The sequence below is a fragment of the Gavialis gangeticus genome, unplaced genomic scaffold (genome assembly GCF_001723915.1).
Source record: "Gavialis gangeticus isolate Ggan-Ray unplaced genomic scaffold, GavGan_comp1, whole genome shotgun sequence".
Classification (NCBI taxonomy): domain Eukaryota; kingdom Metazoa; phylum Chordata; order Crocodylia; family Gavialidae; genus Gavialis; species Gavialis gangeticus.
In genome coordinates, this window is record NW_017728994.1 from 21,963,199 (window position 1) to 21,983,143 (window position 19,945).

Here is a 19,945-nt window from a genome sequence, read left to right on the forward strand (position 1 = left end):
TGTGTGTGTGTGTGTGTGTGTGTGTGTGTGTGTGTGTGTGTGTGTGTGTGTGTGTGTGTGTGTGTACATACACACACACACACACATTTGTAACTCTGCATATTAATCCTCTTTTTCATACATGCGCATATATATATGTGTGTGTGTGTATATACACACACACACACACACACACACCTATTCATATATATATACACCCACACACCCCTACATATATATATATTATATATGCACCTACGCACACCGTATCTAGATCTAGATATATAGATATAGGTGTGTGTGCGGGTCGGTGTGTATGCATCTGTGTACACACACAAGCATATAAATTTCAGCAGCCATTTCATTTCGGAGGTGTTTCGAGCCATTTTGGTGCCTAAAACACCAAATCCAAATTGAAACGGAAGGCTCCAAAACAGCTTTGAAATTAATCGGAAGGCTCTGAAATGTTTTGGAGAATTTCAGAGTTTCAGAACCGGGCTTGCAGGGAAAAAAAAACTAAGAGGGAGGAGAAAGATGTGGGGGAAGGACTGCTCTGATATTGACATCTAGTTTCCTGTTCAGTTCCCCAGCTCTCTGATCGCTTCCCCCAGCTCTCTGATCATTTCCCCATCTCTTCCCAGGGGGTGCGGGCCCCTGGATCTGCACGTGGGGTTTCAGCAGGCTGCGACTGCAGGCTCCGGCCAGCAGCAGCCTCTTGGCACAGCCCGCACAAAGCACCGGGAAAACTGCAGTACTGCTTCTGGCCCCAGCCTGCAGCAGCAGCCTGCTGAAACCCAGCACGCAGATCGGGGGGCCTGCACCCCCTAGGAAGAGTTAGAGGAATGTTCAGAGAGCTGGGGAATCAAACCAGGTGCTGGGGAATCCCTGTTGTGGGACCTGGCTCCTCAGGGAGCACAGATCCGCACTGGGATCTCCTCCCCACTACTGCCCACCCCGTGCAGTCTCAGATCTCTGCTCCCTGTGGAACCAGGTCATTCAGCAGGGACCAGCACTGCCCTGCCACATGACCTGGTTCTGCAGGGAGCAGAGATCCGCACCTGAGTCTCCTCACTGTTGCTGCCAACCCCACACAGCCCCACATCACTGAGGCAGCAGCGGGGAGAAAACCCCTGGTGCAGTTCTCTGCTTCCTGTGGAGCCAAGTCACGCAGCAGGGACCAGCAGGCTTGCTCGCCACTCTGCACTGCTTCCCTGCCCTATGACCCAGTGTAACAGGGATCAGAGATCTGCACAGGGGTCTCCGTCCCTGCATGGAGGGCAGCGGCCCTCCCACGGATGAACCACCCATGGCCCCATCCTGCTCCCCACTGGGGCCCTGCAGCTGCCAGCTCCAAGCCCCACCTGGCAGGGTAGGTCTGCACGAAGCTTCCCTTGCAGCTTGTTCGAACCAGATTTGGCCAAAACAAAACAGAACAGTGATGCAACACACCAAAACGAATCACTGTCCTCTGAAACTGAATTAAAACACAGCCATTTTGCACAGCCCTAATACCTATATATACACACACACACCTCTATGTATATATTCTAATATTATAAAAGCCTAAGTCTGTCTGTCTGTCCATAATGCTTTATTTGCACTTTGATTGGCTGACAGAGACGGCCAGAGTGCTCCAAGTGAGCAGGAGCACCGCCATAATTCCAAAGCCATGAGGAGGACTGGACAGAGGGTGGAGGAGCTAAGGCCAGTAGCACTGGCCTCAGCTCACCCACCTCACTCCCCACAAGAGGCAGAACAGCGGCAGCATGGGGCGTTAAAGTGGCGGCACTCCATCCCAGCCCCCTTCCTCCACCATTCTTGATGGGTAATTGGCTTGTGTGTGTGTGTGTGTGCGCGTGCGCACACACACACATATACACACACCCCTCTATATATAGACACCTATATACATATACAAAATTAGGGCTGTGCAAAGCTTCAGGTGGTGATTCTATTCAGAGGACATTCGGCCCGATTCAGTGGCTGAATCTCCCAATCTGAATCGAATCAGGGGACCAGTTTAAAGGTCTGAATCGATTCAAAGATCTCCAAATCTTCAAAAAAGAATTGGAGAGCTTTGATGATTCGGACATTCCCCACTGGCTGCAGCAGAGAGCTGCAACCAGACTCCAAGCTGGTAAGTACTGGGGGCAGGGGAGTGGGGGCTGAGGGAGGGGAGCCCTGCCAGGCCTCCTGACCCCCGCCCACTCCCCTGGCCCGCCCCCATGGCTGCCCCGCCTGCCCCAGCTCCCGGTGCTTTAAAGAAAAACCCCAATGCTCACAGGGTGCTGCTGGGCAGGGGGGCAATCCCTGCTGCCTCCCACTGCCCCACGCTGCATGGGGGGCTCTGCCATGAGCCCTCCAACCCCCTCTCGCTCCCCTAGCCCCCCCACGGGTGTCCCATGTAGGCCAGCTCTGGCCCTTTAAGAAAAAAACCAAGAAAAGCCCCAGGACTCACCACTCCTGCACCAACCTAAGGGATTCAAGGGGTTTGTGCAGAGCCCCCCACATGGTGCAGGGCTGCGGCAAGCAGCAGGAATCTCCCCGCTGATGGCAGGAATGGTAAGTCCAGGGCTTTTCTCATTTTTTTTCTTAAGGGACTAGAGCTGGCCAGGGAGGGGCAGCCATGGGGGGCTAGGACAGCAGAGGGGGGTTGGGGGACTCATGGAGAGCCCCCCAAGCAGCATGGAGCAGTGGGGGGCAGCGGGGATCACCCCCCTGCCTGGCTACTCCCACTGAGCCAGGGCTTTTTTTTCCAAATAGCAGGGAGCTGGGGTGGGTGGGGCACCATTACCAGGCTGCAGGGGATGGGCCCGGCTGATTCAGAGATTTGGCAGACCCCTGACCTTCTGACCCCTGGTTTGTACCTCCGGGGGCAAGAGCAACCCTCATTGCTGAGTGTGCTCCTGCAGTCTTATACACTGGTGACCATCCCTGCAGCCCCTGCTGCTGCCCCTCAGGAATGTGGAAGGACTAAAGGGTATGAGTGGAGCTGAGCTGCAAACAGCAGCTTTGTGCATCCACCTGCCCACCCACTGAAAGTACACTCCTGGGAGCGTAGGGGATGGGGGCAGTACAGGGGCTGTTGGAGGACAGAGAAAGTTGGGGAAGGCAGCATCAGTGGTGGCAGTCCTAAAAGGAGAAACCACAAGTGCCTGCTGAGTGGCTGGGGCAGATGCAGAGTGCTGGATGGGGAGGAGAGCATTTACCTCCTCACACAGTGGGGGTCATGTGGCACACTTCTGCCATTCTTGCTATGGATCTGTGTGCCTTGGCACACCCTTTAGGAATCAGTGTCTAAGGCGCTAATTTACCCTGCCTTCTGTCTAACTTCAGTCCAACATGGCTAATGACCTCTCCCTATGGACAGTCCAATTCCACAAGTGTAGAATGGCAGAACTGATGATGCATGAAATACTAAATATAGCAGATAAAGAAACAGCATGGATATTTCACAGGGTGTTCATGGTTACTAGGAGTGTGCAAAATGGGCCATATTTGATTTGGATTTGGCCTGAATTGGGGACAGTGATTTGATACGTTGATTCAGATTATTGTCCCCATTTTGATTCGGCTGAATCTAAAGATTCGATGTCGATTCAGAGAATCAGTGATTCAGCCATAGACAAAACTTTAAATTTTTTTCTACATACCTCAAGGTACCAGGCATGGCTCATGAATGATGTGATGTTGGAGCGGATGAAGCGTCCCACAGGAGTGCTGCCCCCCCCACGTGCTCAGCAGTGAACCCAGAAGTGGACCGAAAGTGCTTCTGGTCCACTTCCAGGTCTGCTGTCAAGCATGCTGGGGAGCCCCCCATACTCCTGTAGGACGCTCCATCTGCTCCAACATCGCAGCATTCACGAGCCACCTGGTACCTTGAGGTACGTAGAAAAAACATTTAAAGCTGTGCCTATGTCCAAGTCTTTCCGAATCGATTTGGAGGGTTCCAATTCAATTCAGAAAGATTAAAGGTCTCCTGATGTGATTTGGATTTGGAGATTCAGCCACCAAATTGGGCTGAATCTCCACTGAATCAAATCAGGGACCGAAGCTTGAGACAGCCCTAATGGCTACGCATCTTTAATTTATCAAACATAGACAAGGTAACAGTTATTCTTCAGAAAATAAGGTCTGTTTATATACCTCTCATTCCATCTAAGGAGAGCAGAATAGAAAATAGACTAACCTGCACCCTGATTCAACTGCAAAGATAAAAAACTTGTTTCAGTTTTATTATGTTCCCTTGCTCTGTAGAAGTATTTCTATTGTACCCTTCTGACACTGTGCTTTAAGACAATTCTATGTTATGAGGTTATATACCTAAGAGATTCACATGATGCTCAAACTCCCTTACTCTGGGGAGTGAGAGTAGAGATAGAGACAGTTCAGATTCAGAAAAGCAACAGGAAAAAAATGGGATCTGAGTCATAGAATTACCTTCAATAATCTTTCTTTTGGAGTAGCTGACTTGAAGGAAACAAGACTTGGGTTCTGTTATTTGCATCTAAAGTCTACTGCTTTGCGTGACATGGGAGACAAAACTGGAAACATGAAACTGAGCTAAGTATGTCCTCCCGCTAGATGAGTTTCATCAGTCCTCTAGAAGAGGGAATAAACCTTCAGGGAGCAGTCTTTTCCCCTTTAATGGTAAAGTGGGCACTGAACAAACCACCCTTACACTTCCTATATGAAGGCCATTATGGAAGAAGTTTCAAAGAGTACTGAGGAATTTGTTTTAGAGTTAATGTTCCTGAACCATTTTATTCATTTCTTGCGAAGACAGTGATTTTTTTCTACATTCAAAATGGCAAATTCTGTTTGTGTATTCCTTTCAAGTTGCCTACAAGATATTCACAACACTGAAGATAAGTTATAGCATATCAGACTCTTCTCAGCAACCAGATCTTCAACTGGAAGAATAGATTCAAATGAACCACTCTTTCATACACTGTTTTTTATGGGTGAAATGTCTTTCACTGATGTACTGGTAAAAGCAGAGGTCTCTGATCCAGGGCTCGCTTGACTTTTGGAACAGTCTTTTTAGTGTGTGTTGTGTTTAATATTCTTCAGCCCGACAACAGATAAACCAGAGTCACTAGAAACTACATATAACTGGATAACATGAATGCAGGAATCTATATAGTCATGCAATCATATCCCAATTTTTCTAGCGTTTTTTCCTAGATGTGTTTAATTGAAAAACTATTTGAGTAATATTCTCTGTTCTGTAAAGCTCCTACATAGTGAATTTATACCACTTGGTCTATCTGCTAATGACACACATACTCATCTTAAATTATCTGGTCCAGAGAGTTTACTTCCCTGAAACAATTCACATGATTCTCCCCCCAGAGTTTTGGATTATTTATTTCCTTGTCACTTTGTTGTGATAATCTGTGATAATTATCACTGGTGATAATTTATGCTGTTACTCATAAGTAACTCCAGAGTCCCATGAACTCTCTGACAAACTGCTTGAGTTTTGGAAAGGATTTGTAACTCTGCAAATTTGGCCACGAGGGGAAAAAATATGTTTAAGACATATGAAGAAAAAGAACACTGAAGTCTACTCCATGTACTTATCTACAGGCTAATCTGGTGGCTTCAGAAATTGTACATTGATTCCCATGCATTAATGCCAAGAAAAGGCTGTCCAATTCCACAACTTCAGTGTGGCAGAACTGATGACACATGAAATAAATAATAAGTATAGCTAATAAACAAACCCAGGATTGATATTTCACAGGGTGTTCATGGTTAAGCCAGCCTAATTGATCATTCACAACATGCAATTTCTCTGAGACTTAAATGACTGAAACCCCAAAATGCTCTTCCTGAGGCAGAAGTGGTGGCAGGAGTTGGGCTGGCTGCAGTGGCTGCAGGAGCTGGGTCAACAGTGGCAGCAGCTGATGTTCATGCACCTCCTCTAAGTGAGCACCTGGGGCTAATGCCCTCATCTCTGCCACTCACCTACATTGTCCTCAGCAGGGACAAGAAGATGGCAAAGCTTTTGCATAGGAGCTTCCTCTGTTGCCAAATGCATGTTTAGTTTACAACACAATTCTAACTCAATAAAAACATACCCAGTATGCAAAATACAAACACACATCTCTACTTTACCTCATACTGGTACAACTGATCTTCAGCCTGCCTATGTCAGACAGTCAGAGCCAAGGTTCCCTCTAAGGTGCGCATGTGCACGGCCACACACAAGTAAAAGTCTGGCTGTGCACCAACTTTTCAAGGCCACACACTGGGAGAGGAGCTGGGCTGTGGCATGGGACACTTACTGAAGGTAAGCTCCTCCCTGAGGTGGGGGCAGGGGCCTGGCGTGGGCTCCGCTGGCTCCGGGGAACTGCTCCTCTCCCCAGCATCACCTCAGGGAGCAAGGAGGCATGTGGCATCAGGGCTAGGGAGTGGAGCACTTCCCCAGAGCCAGTGGAGCCCACGAAACAGTTCCCTGCAGCCAGCAGAGTCCCCACCAGCCCCCATCCTTGCCTTGCCTCACCTCAGGGAGGAGCCGCTGCCTGCCCCAATTGAGGCTCTGCCGGCTCTGAGGAACTGCTCTGGAGGCACTGCCAGCTCCAGGGAAGTGCTCCACTCCCCACCCCTGATGCCACGCGCCTCCTAGCTCCCCGAAGCGATGCCGGGGAGCAGAGCAGTTTCCCAGAGCCTGTGCCAGCCCCCAGCCTCCAGTCCCCAGGCGAGAAGTGAGGAGCTTACCTTCAGTAAGTGTCCCACGCTGCACTGAAAGAGGGAGGCAGGACCAAAGCGGCGTGCTCACGGACCGCTACTCCTTAGAGGAAACATTGGTCAAAGCCAGACTGCAAGTCTCCGATGGGAGAGGATATTTGATTTCTAAGATTTTGATCATATTAGCCAAATTACTAAATTGTGTGGAAGTTACTGCTAAAACTAGATTTCTAGGTTCAAATGGAGGACTAATTAATATATAAGCACATAAATATTGTAATCACTGCTTAACACCACATTGAGTTCAAAACAGAAAATAAATATTTAATATCTGAGATTAACTATTATTTGGTCTGAATTATCTACTTCCTGTTCCTTCCCCAAAAATTCTCAGCTTCAAAAGGATACACAAACCTCTCTTCACACCCTGAAGAAAACCTAAGACTCCAGATGTACCAAAGATGGAAAGCACTAAACAAACAGTGAGAATACTAGAACCTCAGAGTTTACAGGAATCTAGCCTGCAAATGTACATGGCAATCTTCATACGTTATGATTCATAGTGAAGGGACATTCTAGGAAGGTAACTTTGACACCATGAGAAATGTATGTCGACACATTGGGACACTGATTTATTTTCTTCCATGTCACTCTGATTTTCCTCCATCTGTCTCAAGTGTTCTTGATTTATGTCCCCATATAAAATAAATTTCGAGTAGGAATAAGATTTTACTCAAAAATGTGTTTATTGTAGTATAAATTATTCATTATATTGTAAAAGGAATGGCAGCATAATTAGGCCTAGTGAAGTCATGCAACTGTAACTCACTAATTAAAATAATGAATGTGAGCAACAATTTTCAGCATTCATTTTGTGGAAGTTTTGGAGCAGTTATAGAACTATTTTAGAAATCAGCTTAAGAAACTGCAATAAGGATGCACATTCTGAGTATCCATTAAAGATGCAGAGGTGCTAGTTTCAAAAAACCTAACTTCCACTGAAGTCAATGGCAGTACTTCTAGCAACTGTGAAGGTAAAACAATTGCTTCTGAAAATGAAGTGGTTCCAGAGACAAAATTAAAAAAAAAAGATTAAAAATTAAAAAAAAAACCCCCCCGCAAAAAACTGGCATTTTAGAGCCCTAAGTGGTATCTAAATCATGAAACCAATAACATCTCCTAAAGAAAATTATGTTCTTCTCCAGATGAACAAGTTACACTGAGAGAAGAGCAAGCGGGCATAATACAACAAAGGGAGACCTAAAGAAATGTTAACAATTCCAAGAAGCAGTCAAATCACTGCAGTTTATGTGTTGCCACATTGAATCTAGTTCCCTTCAAACCTAACCAAGAGGTAAGAATCTCTGTGGAAAATGTTATAGTAATATGCATGTATTATCACTATTCATTGTGAAGCAGGATGTGATATTTTTTAACAAAATCATAATAGTAAGAAAACTGTGTGCTTCAGGAAGAGAGGAATGGAAAGGAGAAGGAAAAAGCTGCACTGGCTACTGTGAATTGTTGTGGCAACATATATTTTTAGATGCAGGAATAAAGAGTGGGTCCAATTTGTGATGAGGGTTCTGTAAATATGGGGAAAAGCATTTGTGCTTAAGAAGAAACACACTAATCTGGCAGGAATGGAATGAGCAATTATTCTGACTGCTAGCTCCATGAATTCTGGAGCAACTTTAAATTGATAGCTAGACATTAATAAACCTATTTCATGGATCCTACCAGTATCTGATAAGGGAGCCATCTTCTGCTATCTCTTAATGTTATTAAGTGGAGCAAATTTATATCTGGCTAAATAGGCTTCATGAGTGCTAATCTTAGCCTAAAGCATTCTAATGGATTTCTTCCCAGTGTTATAAAGACTTCACAAGAAGAACAGAGTTGACAAGGACTGTATAACATACATAGCATATACAGAAACTTATCCCTCTGCAAACTCAAATTCAGAAGTGATGCAAATGTATGATATTTTATGAATCTTCACACAAATAAGTGTACCAGGATCATATACTTCACATAAAGTAGGATTGATACTATATAAAATAGACTTGTCTCTTACAATGGAAAGTGTTGGGCATCCTTAATTATAGCTTACAGCTATATACACATATTCAAATTATCTGGCAGAATTGTCCCACGTTTGTTCTCCTGATAAAATAACTTACCTTGAGATACCTGAACAGACATTTGAATGCTGAGCTCCTGAAGATCAGAAAGCTTGTAGTGCTGATGCTGTGCAGCCAAGGGACCCATATGAATACATCTTGGCATGCACTGCAGGCTCCCTCAGTCTGCCCAGAGACAGAATGGCAGCAGAGCATTGGGCAGCCCTGATTGGTAGACTCAGACTGCGCAGAGTCAGCTTGTGTCTCTCCGCTGCATAACGTGGGATTGCGAAGGGGGCATGTTCAGCTGGAGCAGCAGAGTACAGTGAGTAACACAATGTCTTCTTTTGGTGGAGGAAAGCAAAGCACCCCTAGATTCTGGAGGACTGTGCTGTGGCTTCTCTCAAAAAAGAATATGTGCAGATATTTGCTGTCTCCAAAGAAACTCTCCTGGATGTCTGTATACTCATGGTTTCTTCTAGGAGAGCAGTAACTCTCCCAAGAGAAACTGAGTGTTTATATGTGACCCCTGTTCCTAGCCTCGTCTATAACAGTGGTGGTGTACTATGCTTTACTGTCTTGTGCTTACTACAGTTTTCCACTATTACTCCACCCTTTTAAGAAATAATGGTGCTCTCCCATATCCTGGACAAGATAAAGATGGCCATATTTTCCCCTATTTCTATTGAGAGAGGAAATAAATTTATTTAATTCAAAAGCTTCAGGAAGACCATGTACTTGGGGTTTTGAAAATGAAGTTACACATCCAGGCTTTTTAATGAGCTCAAAGTGAAAGGAAAACCTTTAAAAATGGTCAGGTTGACACGCTTGACCTACCATCTACTAGAAACCTGGGCCCCTCTCCCCACCCCACCAAGATTATGGATCTAATCCTACAGTATGCTAACTCTATGAGGCTACTCAAATATATATTTTCAATGAGACTGAATTTACAAAAAAGTGGCCCCAAAGGTATGACCACAAGAGAAGAGTACTCAAAATCCACTAATTCTGTCCCGTATGTGTCTCACGTATTTATAATTATGCCACATCCACCTTCCAAAACTGTATGAGTTGTCACCATTAAAATGTTCATAATTGCTCACTGGGCATATGCAATGTTTTCACAGTAGTGTTTCATTTAACTTTTAAGAGATAAACAGTTATCACTTTATAATTTTTTAAAAAAAGGAAGAAAGAATCCACTTTTCACCTAACAAACTTTACCATGAAAAGGCTCATTATAGGAGAGCAATATAGATTTATCTGTTTCAGTGGGCCTGAAGCAATGGGTTAATGCTAACTGCATGGATTCCCAGTTTATATAATGTCCAAAGAGAGATCTCTGGGAAGGTACGTGGAAACACATATGAAACAAAGCAAAGCACAAATCCTAGCTGAAATGTATGCAAAGTAAATGCTGCTTTCTTAACAGCATCCCTGGGACCCTGAAGCACAATCCCAATCTCTACATTTTGCTTTCAACTACCAACATGACTCATAGCTCAATACAAAACATATAAGTAGTACAGCCTCTCCACACAAGACTCCTGCTTTTCTACCAGAACTGCACATTGCTCCCTCCAGATCATGGCTTTGCCCCCCACTTTGGTGGGGGGAATTGTGGAAAGCCTGTATTTTCTGTCTCTCTACCATACCTATGTAGAGGAGATTTGACTTCTCTCCAGTGCTAGTCCTTTGTAACTATTTGCCACAGTGACTGGTGAACAGTGAAAATGCAAAAAGAACCCTTCATTCCAAAAGTCTCTTGGGCAAAGCTCTTCCTTCCACCACACCATGACATGCCATGGCACCAGCTTAGTTGTAAAACAGTCACAGAGAAAACAAAACTGAAGAATGAAATAACAGACGAGAAACAGCTGCTGCATCCGTTATAGAGCTATAGCACGTTGGTGAAGCAGTTTGAAAAGCCTACCACTTAGTTATCTGAATTATCAGTTGCATTCAGAAGCTCATTTTGTGTACTGGTCATAACAGTAGGCCCTTGGCCATTTAGCATGTTGGGAATCATCATCACTAACAAAAGACGGCTGTGTATTATTTCACCAGAACATTTTTCTTACCAGTACAGACATTTTTTGTGTTAACTCTAATATTCTTTTTGATAAAAAAGAACTGAGAAAATAATTAACTTTAATAGCTCTTCTGTGAATAAAGCTGCACAACGGGATGGCAAATATAAATGAGCTTTCTGTAGCAAAATTTAAGTCTTCAAAAGAATTATAAGGGGGAAAAAAGATTATAGGTTCAGCACTGCTCTGGGGAAAATGTATATTTGTAATAAATGTATCAAATCCTTTAAAAACTACACCCATTGAAACTTCATATTTAGGCTGATTTGCTTTCCAAATCATATAGACGGCACAGTTGCATACAATCTTTAAACAAGTATAACCACAGAGAAATGCAGAGAGATTTAAGAGAAATAAAAGCATGATCAGCTAGCTTGTAATCTTCTTTTCTCTTATTCTCCTCCCTATTGCTGCATTAAATTGCCTGTTGAGAACAATAACATATTTGTGCTCTTATAGGTAGAATGATTTGTATTATGTAAAGATTTGGCTAACAGTCTAAAGACGCATTCACACTGAGCTGGATTACATGCTGTTAATAATTTTCTGGATGCTCTAGGGGACCCATAATTCTGGAGGACTACAGTTTAGCATTTGAATATATGTTTTGTAATATCTCAAAGCAGACCTTTTAAAGCCATTTTTCTAGAACCACACTAACCAAAAATCAGACTGCTGAGAGCGTTTTGGAGGAAAACTATACTGCAATCCATTTTTTTTCACCTTCTTAAGGACTAAGCATAAAATTTACCTTTTCCTATTTAACCATGTGACTTCACATACTACTTGCATAGCTTTCATTACAACCTCAGACTCATGCAGAATATTCTGTCAGGACTACAGTATTTTTTTTCCTTATCCTGGCTAAAAGTATAAAGGGGCAAGGAGGCCAGAATCTGTAGTTCTGAATAAAAGTTTTAAACTATCTGAGTAGCTCAGTAGCTATCTGACAATTTGTGTTTTTATATTAGAAAGTCCCTGCTTCAAAGCTAATCTTCAGAAAGATCAACTTAGCCAAATAATAAAATACCTAGTACTGCAAAGCAATGCCTCTTAAAACGTTAACATTCTTTTGGTATTAAGTATAAACTTCAGCATAAAGGAGAGTCCTTTATTCCTTTTTTCATGAAATGCTGAACTTTCTTGGCCTTCATTTGCTAAACACTGAAATCCTTTGTAAATTGTGTATATCTTTTTATAATTTCTGAAATACTTAGTACTTCAGAGAAGTCTTAAAGGATAAGCCCTCTAATAAATGGTATATCCTTGTACAAAAACAACCAGAAAATATACTGTAGCATTTCTTTATTAAACAACTTACTTTTCTTAACACTGCAAGGTTCACCTCTCAAATATACATCGACTGGGCAGAGTATAAATACTTTTTATGACCTTTGGTCTTCAGTTATAATTAGTTGTCTGGTCCCAGTTGCTTACAGTGTAAACAAAGACTGATAAACCCACATTGGCTGCATATATTTATTACAACACAGCTGCCAACTGTCTAACCATTTTAATAAAAAACTATTTTCTAAGGTTTATGTTTTATTGCCTGTATGACTCCCTTATTGGTTAGCATTTTGGAGTTGTGGAAAAGGTTATGAATTTAGAAACTGACTGCATTCATATCATATTTAAAACTTAATGCTATTTTATTAAAGACATATGGGCCTCCAAAGTACACATATTAAATGTCATGTAAGAAAAGTAGCAGTTTAAATCATGGTCACATTCATTTTTGACGTGACTCCTGAGGCTTCCCAAGATCTGAACTATTTCTTTGTAAATCTGGCAGTTTAACCACACTCATAAATCACTTTCAAAGCATATTATTTCTTAATTTTACTGCATTAGAGAGCATTTGGCCTACACAGTGAACTGTTTGTAGCAGTTATGTGAACAGAGTTGTACATTTAGTCTTACAATGTGGGAAGTGGGGGGAGAAGGGAAGACTGCTAATTTTTCAGCCCTGTATTTACCTCCTCTCTCTATTATAACCTACATAAATAATATCCCAATCAAACTTGCCACAGTGAGAATTACATGCCAGGATACATAACATGAAGTCCACGTCCATTAGCTTCCAGCCTAGAAATGAGAAGCACAAAGAATGCTTGCAACGTAATATTTGAGAAAATACTCCATTGGTATCTCCTTCAAAAGGAAAGGAGATCTAAGGTTTATAACGTGTACCAAGGGTGAAGCAAAAAATAGATCTTTTTCAAAAATAATGAAATTTTAATTCTTGCATTTGGCACCTCAATAAATCTGTAGCTGATAAATAAAAATGAGTACTAAATACATCTTCAGTAAATATTTTTCAAAATAACTAAAGGGCCAATCTATTGCCTATTGAAGTCAACAGGCAATGGATCAAGATTCAAAAGAGTTCACTACACCAATTGTTCCTTATTAAAGAACACTTAAAATGACTACTTTTATAACATTTATTTTGAACCTTTACACATTCTTCATTTATAAGCACAGACCATTATGATTCATAGGCTAAACATTTCATCCAAGAAGGCTGAACGTTTCATCCAAGAAGGCTGAAATTCAAAAGATAAATTAAAGCTAATCACCTCCTACAAAATACAGAGAACCCACAATTTCAAATGATTTCAAATGGGAGTTAAGGGCACTTAGCCCAATATGTAGTCAGGGCCTCTGTATTCACTAAGCCTGATTTCCACCCCTTTCACCTTGAAGGGAAATTTACTCATGCAAATCATAACCTCTCTGTTCCTTTTTTTTTAAACCATCTGCAAGACAGACAACAAACCATGAGACCACCTTTAGCTTCCTCTAGCTCTCAGAATTTGGAACCACAGAAATTAGGTAAAATTCACCCTTGGGGAATGCAGCTGCAACTTTTAGTTTTTTACGTATTGACATAAAGACTTCTCACCCCTCCTTTTTCTTTGTTAAGGTGAGCAGCATTCCAAGTTGGTTAGGCACCACAAGGGCCATCATTTTCAAATCTTTCTGCCCTATAATTTCTCAAAAGAAACGGGCTTCCTATTGGAAAAAGTGACATGAGACTCATTTTGGAAATTAGTTCTTACTGATAAATTTATTCATAAACCAGTTTCAGATTAGTTGTTACTAATTATGTCCTCAGGAAAAACAAAGTGGCTGATGGGTTTGACTGTGATCAGAAGTGGACCCATCCAGCATTTTTAGTGGTCACATACCAGTTGGCCCACATTCTGCTTTTGCTTTTGGGCAAGGTTATCATCATGTTCCTCCAATAACCTGGAACTAAAAGTATAGAATAATAGAATCATAGAACTGGAAGGGACCTGTACAATCATCAAGTCCAGTCCCCTGCCATGGGCAGGAAGTACTGGGCTCAGATGAGCTTGGCAAGCTGCCTTGTTTTGAACACCTCCAAGGAGGGTCACTGCACCACCTCTGCTGGGAGCATGTTCCAGATTCTGGTGACCCTTACAGAGAAGAAAATTTCCCTCACATCAAACCTGAATTTTTCCTCTATTAGTTTATGCCCACTGGTCTTCATCCTCCGTTGAGGTGGCCTCCTGAATAGTTGCTGTCCTAGTTCTTGATGCTCCCCCCTGAGGTACTTGTAGGCAGCTATCAAGTCATCTTTCAGCCTTATCTTCCTCAAGCTGAACAGGCCCAGTTCCCAGTCTCTCCTCATAGAGCTTACCCTCCACACACTTAATCAAACAGATGGCTCTTCTTGTACCCTCTTGAGTTTATCCATGTCCTTCTTGAAGTGCGGTGCCAGCAGGCAGAGGATGGGGCCTGGCAGGGGTCCCCCCATGGTTACCTCCCCCCCTCCTTCCCCTGCCCACTATATACCAGCTTGGAGTCCAGCTCTGTACTGCAGTGGGACTGCCCGAATTGCCAAAGCTCTCCAAATCTTTTCCGAATCAATTTGGAGAGCTTTGAATTGATTCAGACCTTTTTATTGGTCCCCTGATTCAATTTGGATTTGGAGATTCAGCCACCAAATTGGGTCAAATCTCCTCCAGATTGAATCAGCACCCAAAACTTCGTACAGCCTTATGTATCTGTAGAAGAAATTTTTGTTGTCCTTTATACCAGTTGCCAGTTTGATCTTTAGGCCTGCCTTAGACTTCCATGTCTTGTATCTGCAGGCCCTGGCAATATGGTTGTATTCCTCCCTGGTTGCTGAGCCATTCCTCCATTGCATATACACTTCTTATTTCTTTTTCAATAGCTCCCTAATATCACTGGTGAGCCAAGCAGGTCTCCAGGCTCTCTTTCCACTTTTTTCCTGTGTGGAGGATGGCCTGTTTTTGAGCCATGAGAACTGTCTCCTTAAGGAAGCACCATCGTTCCTGCACACCCAGATTATTCAAAGGCCAGTTGCAGAGGGACTCTCCAATAAGCCTCTTGAGTTTGCCAAAATTTGCCTTCTTGAAATACAGGACGTCTGTTCTGGTGACTAACTTCCCAGTCTTATGGTGGATGGTAAACCTTATCAGGTCATGGTCACTGTCTCCCAGAGTACCATCAATCCTCAGGTCTCCTATGATGTTCTCCCCTTTGGCCGGCACTAGGTTCAGAGTGCCCCTGGTAGGCCCTTCCATAACCTGTGTCAGAAACATATAATCTATTTTCACCAGGAAGTTGGCTGACCTGTGTACCCAACACATGTCTGGGTAGTTGAAGTTACCCATGATGATCATGTCTCTAGTGCTAGCTGTCTCTGTCAGTTCTCCTGAGAATGTTCAATTGCTCATCTCGTCTTGGGAGGGAGGCCTGGAGTAGACTCCCACTATTAGGTCTCCCTCTCCCGGTCCACCCTGTAGCCTAACGCAGAAGGTCTCAAAGGTTCCTTCCCTGATGTTAAAGGTGACCTTCAGGGATGGATTTCACATAGGGGGCCTCACCTCTCCCCTTCTTTCCAATCCAATCCTTCCTATGAAGCCTGTAACCCTCAATATTAACTGCCCAGTCATGCGAATCGTCCCACCAGGTCTCCATCAACCTAATCGAGTCAAATTCCTCATCAGCCAAAAGGACTGCCAGTTTCTCCTGTTTATTTCTCATGGTTCTGGCCATAAAGGCATCTGAGCCTCCCCTTAAGACATCTCAGTTTTTCTGTCATGATGTCTTTGCCTCAAGATGCTAGAACCTATCTGGACATCCATGGTTTGAACGCTCTCCTGTGTGTCATTGTGGCCCCCAGCCCCGACATTCCTAGTCCTCCTCAACAAGTCAGTGACTCTCACGGTGAAGAGCTTCTTCTGTCTGCCCATGAGATGAATACTGTCCCTCGCACAGAGGCCACTGTAGCTTAACTGCACACTAAGGTTGAGGTATTCAATACCCACACGGTGACATCATCTTCTGAGCCTTCAGTTGAACTCCTCAATATACTCCTCCCTCCAACAGCCATGGCCCCTGAGAGGATTAAGGAAAAAACAACTTGCAGTCCTAGGTCCTTGAGCTTTGCCCCCATGGTCCTGTAGTCCCACATCATCCTCCCAGGCCTACTTCTTGCTGTCATTGGTTCCCACATGGACAAGAAGCACTGGGTCAATAGGGTGGACCAGTTTAGGAATACTTGCTGTAACATCATGAATCTTGGCTCCTGGAAGGCAGCAGACCTCACGAGCAAAGGGGTCAGGCTGGCAGATGGCTCCCTCTGTGCCCTACAGCACAGCATTTCCCATGACAATCACTCTTTGTTGTTTTCTTTCTGGTGCTGGTTGATGCTGCACAGGTGCATCCTCCAGCAATGGTGAGAGAGCTTCATAGCTTTTGTGCAGTGCTAGTGGAGGGAGAGCTGATGCACGTCATGGCTTAAATCCTAACATGACCATTTTCTACCCACCTTCAGTTGGGGTATATTTCTCAGGCCTGCTCATCAGCCTAGTATCTGCGGTGCTCGTCTCCAGGTGCAAGGCCTGGCAGTATGCATCGATCTCTCCCTTGTGTTCCCTGATAGCACACAGCCTGTCCACCTCCTCTTGTGGCTCCCTCTCCTGGCCCTCCAGTCTCCAGCAAGAAGCACATCCCACAAGCAGGAGTGCCCGTGCCCCTAATCCCATATTCAGCAGTTGTGTCAGATGTACCAGGCAGCACCTGCAGCCTGGAGTCAAGGGCTCCATCTACATGGAGGCTGGGACCATAGGCTCTGTCTGGGTGGAGACCTCCAAGGTACTGGGGAGGCAGGGGGTAATGGAAAGTCCAGGAGGCCTAGGGGTATGACATGTACCCATCACCATAATGCCAGGGGACCCTGGTTGCATGGTTGCCTGGGTGTTTATATTAGTAGGAGACCAGGTGGGTGTTTTTGCTCCCATGTGGTCCTCACCAGCTGCAGCTGCTGTGGTTAGGTAAGCAGGCTCAGGCAGCTACCTGTTGGGGGGTCCCCTAGCTTCCAGCTTCCCAAGCAGCCAGAGGAATCCCAGGGATCCTGGGTCCCTCCCTGGAGGCGGGGAGGGGTGAGCCCTCGTCTCCTTTACCTGGTGTCTAGCATAGGAGCACTGGAGGACTTCCCTTAGCATGGGGTGGGTGGGGCTTCAGTTGCCTGGGGTGTACTGTGCCATGCATGGGGCAGCCTGGGGGTAACTCAGTACTAAGTGGCTGCCGGACAGCCCTCTCACGCACCCTCCTGTGCAAACTCCAGCACAAACTGGTGTGATGGGCCCAGAGCATGCCTGTTTGTGCATCTCCAGTTGCATGGCTCCCTAGGGGCTGGCCTAAGTAGGATCCATGGTGGGGTGTGACCCTCCTCAGCTCCACTCACAACTGCCTCACTGGCTAGTGCCCACCCACCATGGGCCCCACTTACCTCTTGGCTCATACTGGGGTCAGGTCGGGGGGAGGGTCAGCTGGGGGCCAAGCTCACAGGGATGCAATGGGGTTACATGCATGTGTCTCACACCAGAGTTGGATCCCAACTGGAGGTGACCCAGAAGGGAGGGAAGAGAGTATTTGGAGGTGTAAGACCTTGCTCAAGGAGCAGCAGCAAGTGATTGGTAATATTGGTAGACGAAAGCCACATTAAGGGCGCTGACACAAGTGACATTTTATCATGCAGTCACCCCCCTGAAGCACTCTACAGCCATGCCCTTACAGAAGGGCATTGCTGAAGAATGCTTTAAAAGGTCCTAATCCCATAACAATATAAAGACCTCATTATATAAGGGTTCAGATAAAGGTGCTCCTCCCATTCTGAAGATAGCACTGAAGCTAGGAGGAGGGAGGGGAGAAGCAGAGTGAGGGGAGAGTGGCTTCAGACACACGGCTGCTCTAAACTGCAGCTCGATCTCCCAGCCTCCAGGACCCAACACCAAATATGTCAGGCCTGAGGAATCGCTATAGCTCATTGCTTCCTGCAAAGCACCATGAGTTACAGCAGGGAGCTGCGTGTCTGTCAACACTCCAAGTTCAATCCTTCTTCTGATCCAAATTTTGGACATTTACCCATTTAATTCACGTGGCCAAATTAAAAGCCATTGTCAATTCTGGTGCACATATAGTTTCTAACGCTGCTGTTTATATGAAAATATAAGGATGGGTCCTACTGGGTTTACACTGTAAACCAGGGGAGGGCAATTATTTTGGCTGAAGGGCCACTTAAGGAGTTTGGGGGCAGGGAGGGGAAGGAGAGTTGAGGAGTTGAAGAGGAGATTGCCGACACGGCCTCAGCCTCACCACGGCTGTTTACACTGCCTGGCGTGATGATGGGGAGGTGGCGTAGGGAGATGCTAATTTATCCTATCTGGCCTCAGACCCATCCATCCCACACCCACCACTGGGGGGCACCAGACAGAGCAGGTGGCAGTGTCTACATGGAGACTGGCCCAGGACCCCCGGAGATAGGCCATGCTCAGCTGGGTAGATGGGATGGGGAAGCAGGCAAGCAAGAAGTGGTGTCTTGGAGCAGGATGGGCAGGCAGGGCCAGGGCTGGGATCATGAGGCAGTGACAGCATGGGGTCAGGGCCCAGACCAGATGTATGTATACTCCTGCACGTCCCACTCCCAGACACTTCTCCCTGCCCACCTGTGCCACCATCCCATTTGCCCAGCCAAGCTCACCTTGTCTGTGGAGGTCCTGGGCTGGTCTCCATGGAGATCCTGCCTTCCCTGTCTGGCAACCCCAGTGGTGGGTGTGGGGTGGATGGTCCCAGGGTGCCTGGGAAGGAGGGCTGAGATCCAGCAGTGGTGGTGAGGGCTGCTGGGAAACTGAATCTGGTTACTGCACCACCCTTGACACCCCACCCAACCCCATGGCCTATAGCACCTAGCACGCCCAAGCGCTGTGTGTGGGAATAGGGCAGGCTCCACCAGTTGACACCTCTACACCTGCAGGTGGTACAACTGGCTGCATGTGCCATGGCCTGCAGCTGGCCATATGCACACCCCCTTCCCCCGGTGTCTGAGCCAGGTGGGACTGAGGTACCTGCCGCGGGCCAGACGGAATCATTTGGTATGCCAGATCTGGCGCCTGAGCCATATTATGCCTACCCCGGCTATAAGCTGTGTGTCTGGGTATAGCTCCTCACATATCAAACCTCTCCATCTGGATTCTGAAGTCTAGAGTAGGGCCTAAAATTTTATTATAGACATTGTTTTAAAAGATATGAAAATTCCAAGGATAACAACAGTAAAAACTGAAGAAACAATTCCAGGCTTTAGGTGCAAAGTTAAGCATATTTGCATTGGGGATACCACTACAACTTTAACATATAAATTTCACAAAGGAATCAACTATTACTATTAGAGAAAAGGTCATCTCTTAGGAAGATTATACCCGATTGGTTTTGTGGAAAAAGAAAATTTCAAAAAAAGGAAATTTAAAAAGTGAATAGGGCCTGGTCACTTGAGCCCTGAAATCATAGGTAAAATATGGAGTATGGCAGACAGAAAAAAAAAAGAACAGTAAAAGGAAGGAAGAGGAAAGAAGAAAGAAACAGAGAAAGTTTTCAGGAGATGAATGTATAGCGAAAACACAGGAAAATTTCCCTGCAAGCATGGGGTCAAACTGCCAATGGTTTAGATTCCAGTTCTACACCACTATTTAGGAAGGGGAAAAAAACCTGTTAAGA

At 45.0% G+C, this 19,945-nt stretch overlaps 1 protein-coding gene and 1 long non-coding RNA gene across 3 annotated transcripts in view; one reads left to right on the top strand and one right to left on the bottom strand.

Moving 5' to 3' along the window:
- The window catches only part of CUNH10orf11 (chromosome unknown C10orf11 homolog), a 1,423,205-nt gene that overhangs the window by 592,788 nt on the left and 810,472 nt on the right, over positions 1-19,945 (bottom strand). The gene's annotated exons all lie outside the window — the stretch shown is intronic.
- On the top strand, positions 6,702-18,812 carry LOC109287364. The gene is made up of 3 exons (XR_002094841.1): positions 6,702-6,794; positions 14,732-14,735; positions 18,802-18,812. It is a non-coding gene; the product is annotated as an uncharacterized LOC109287364 (long non-coding RNA).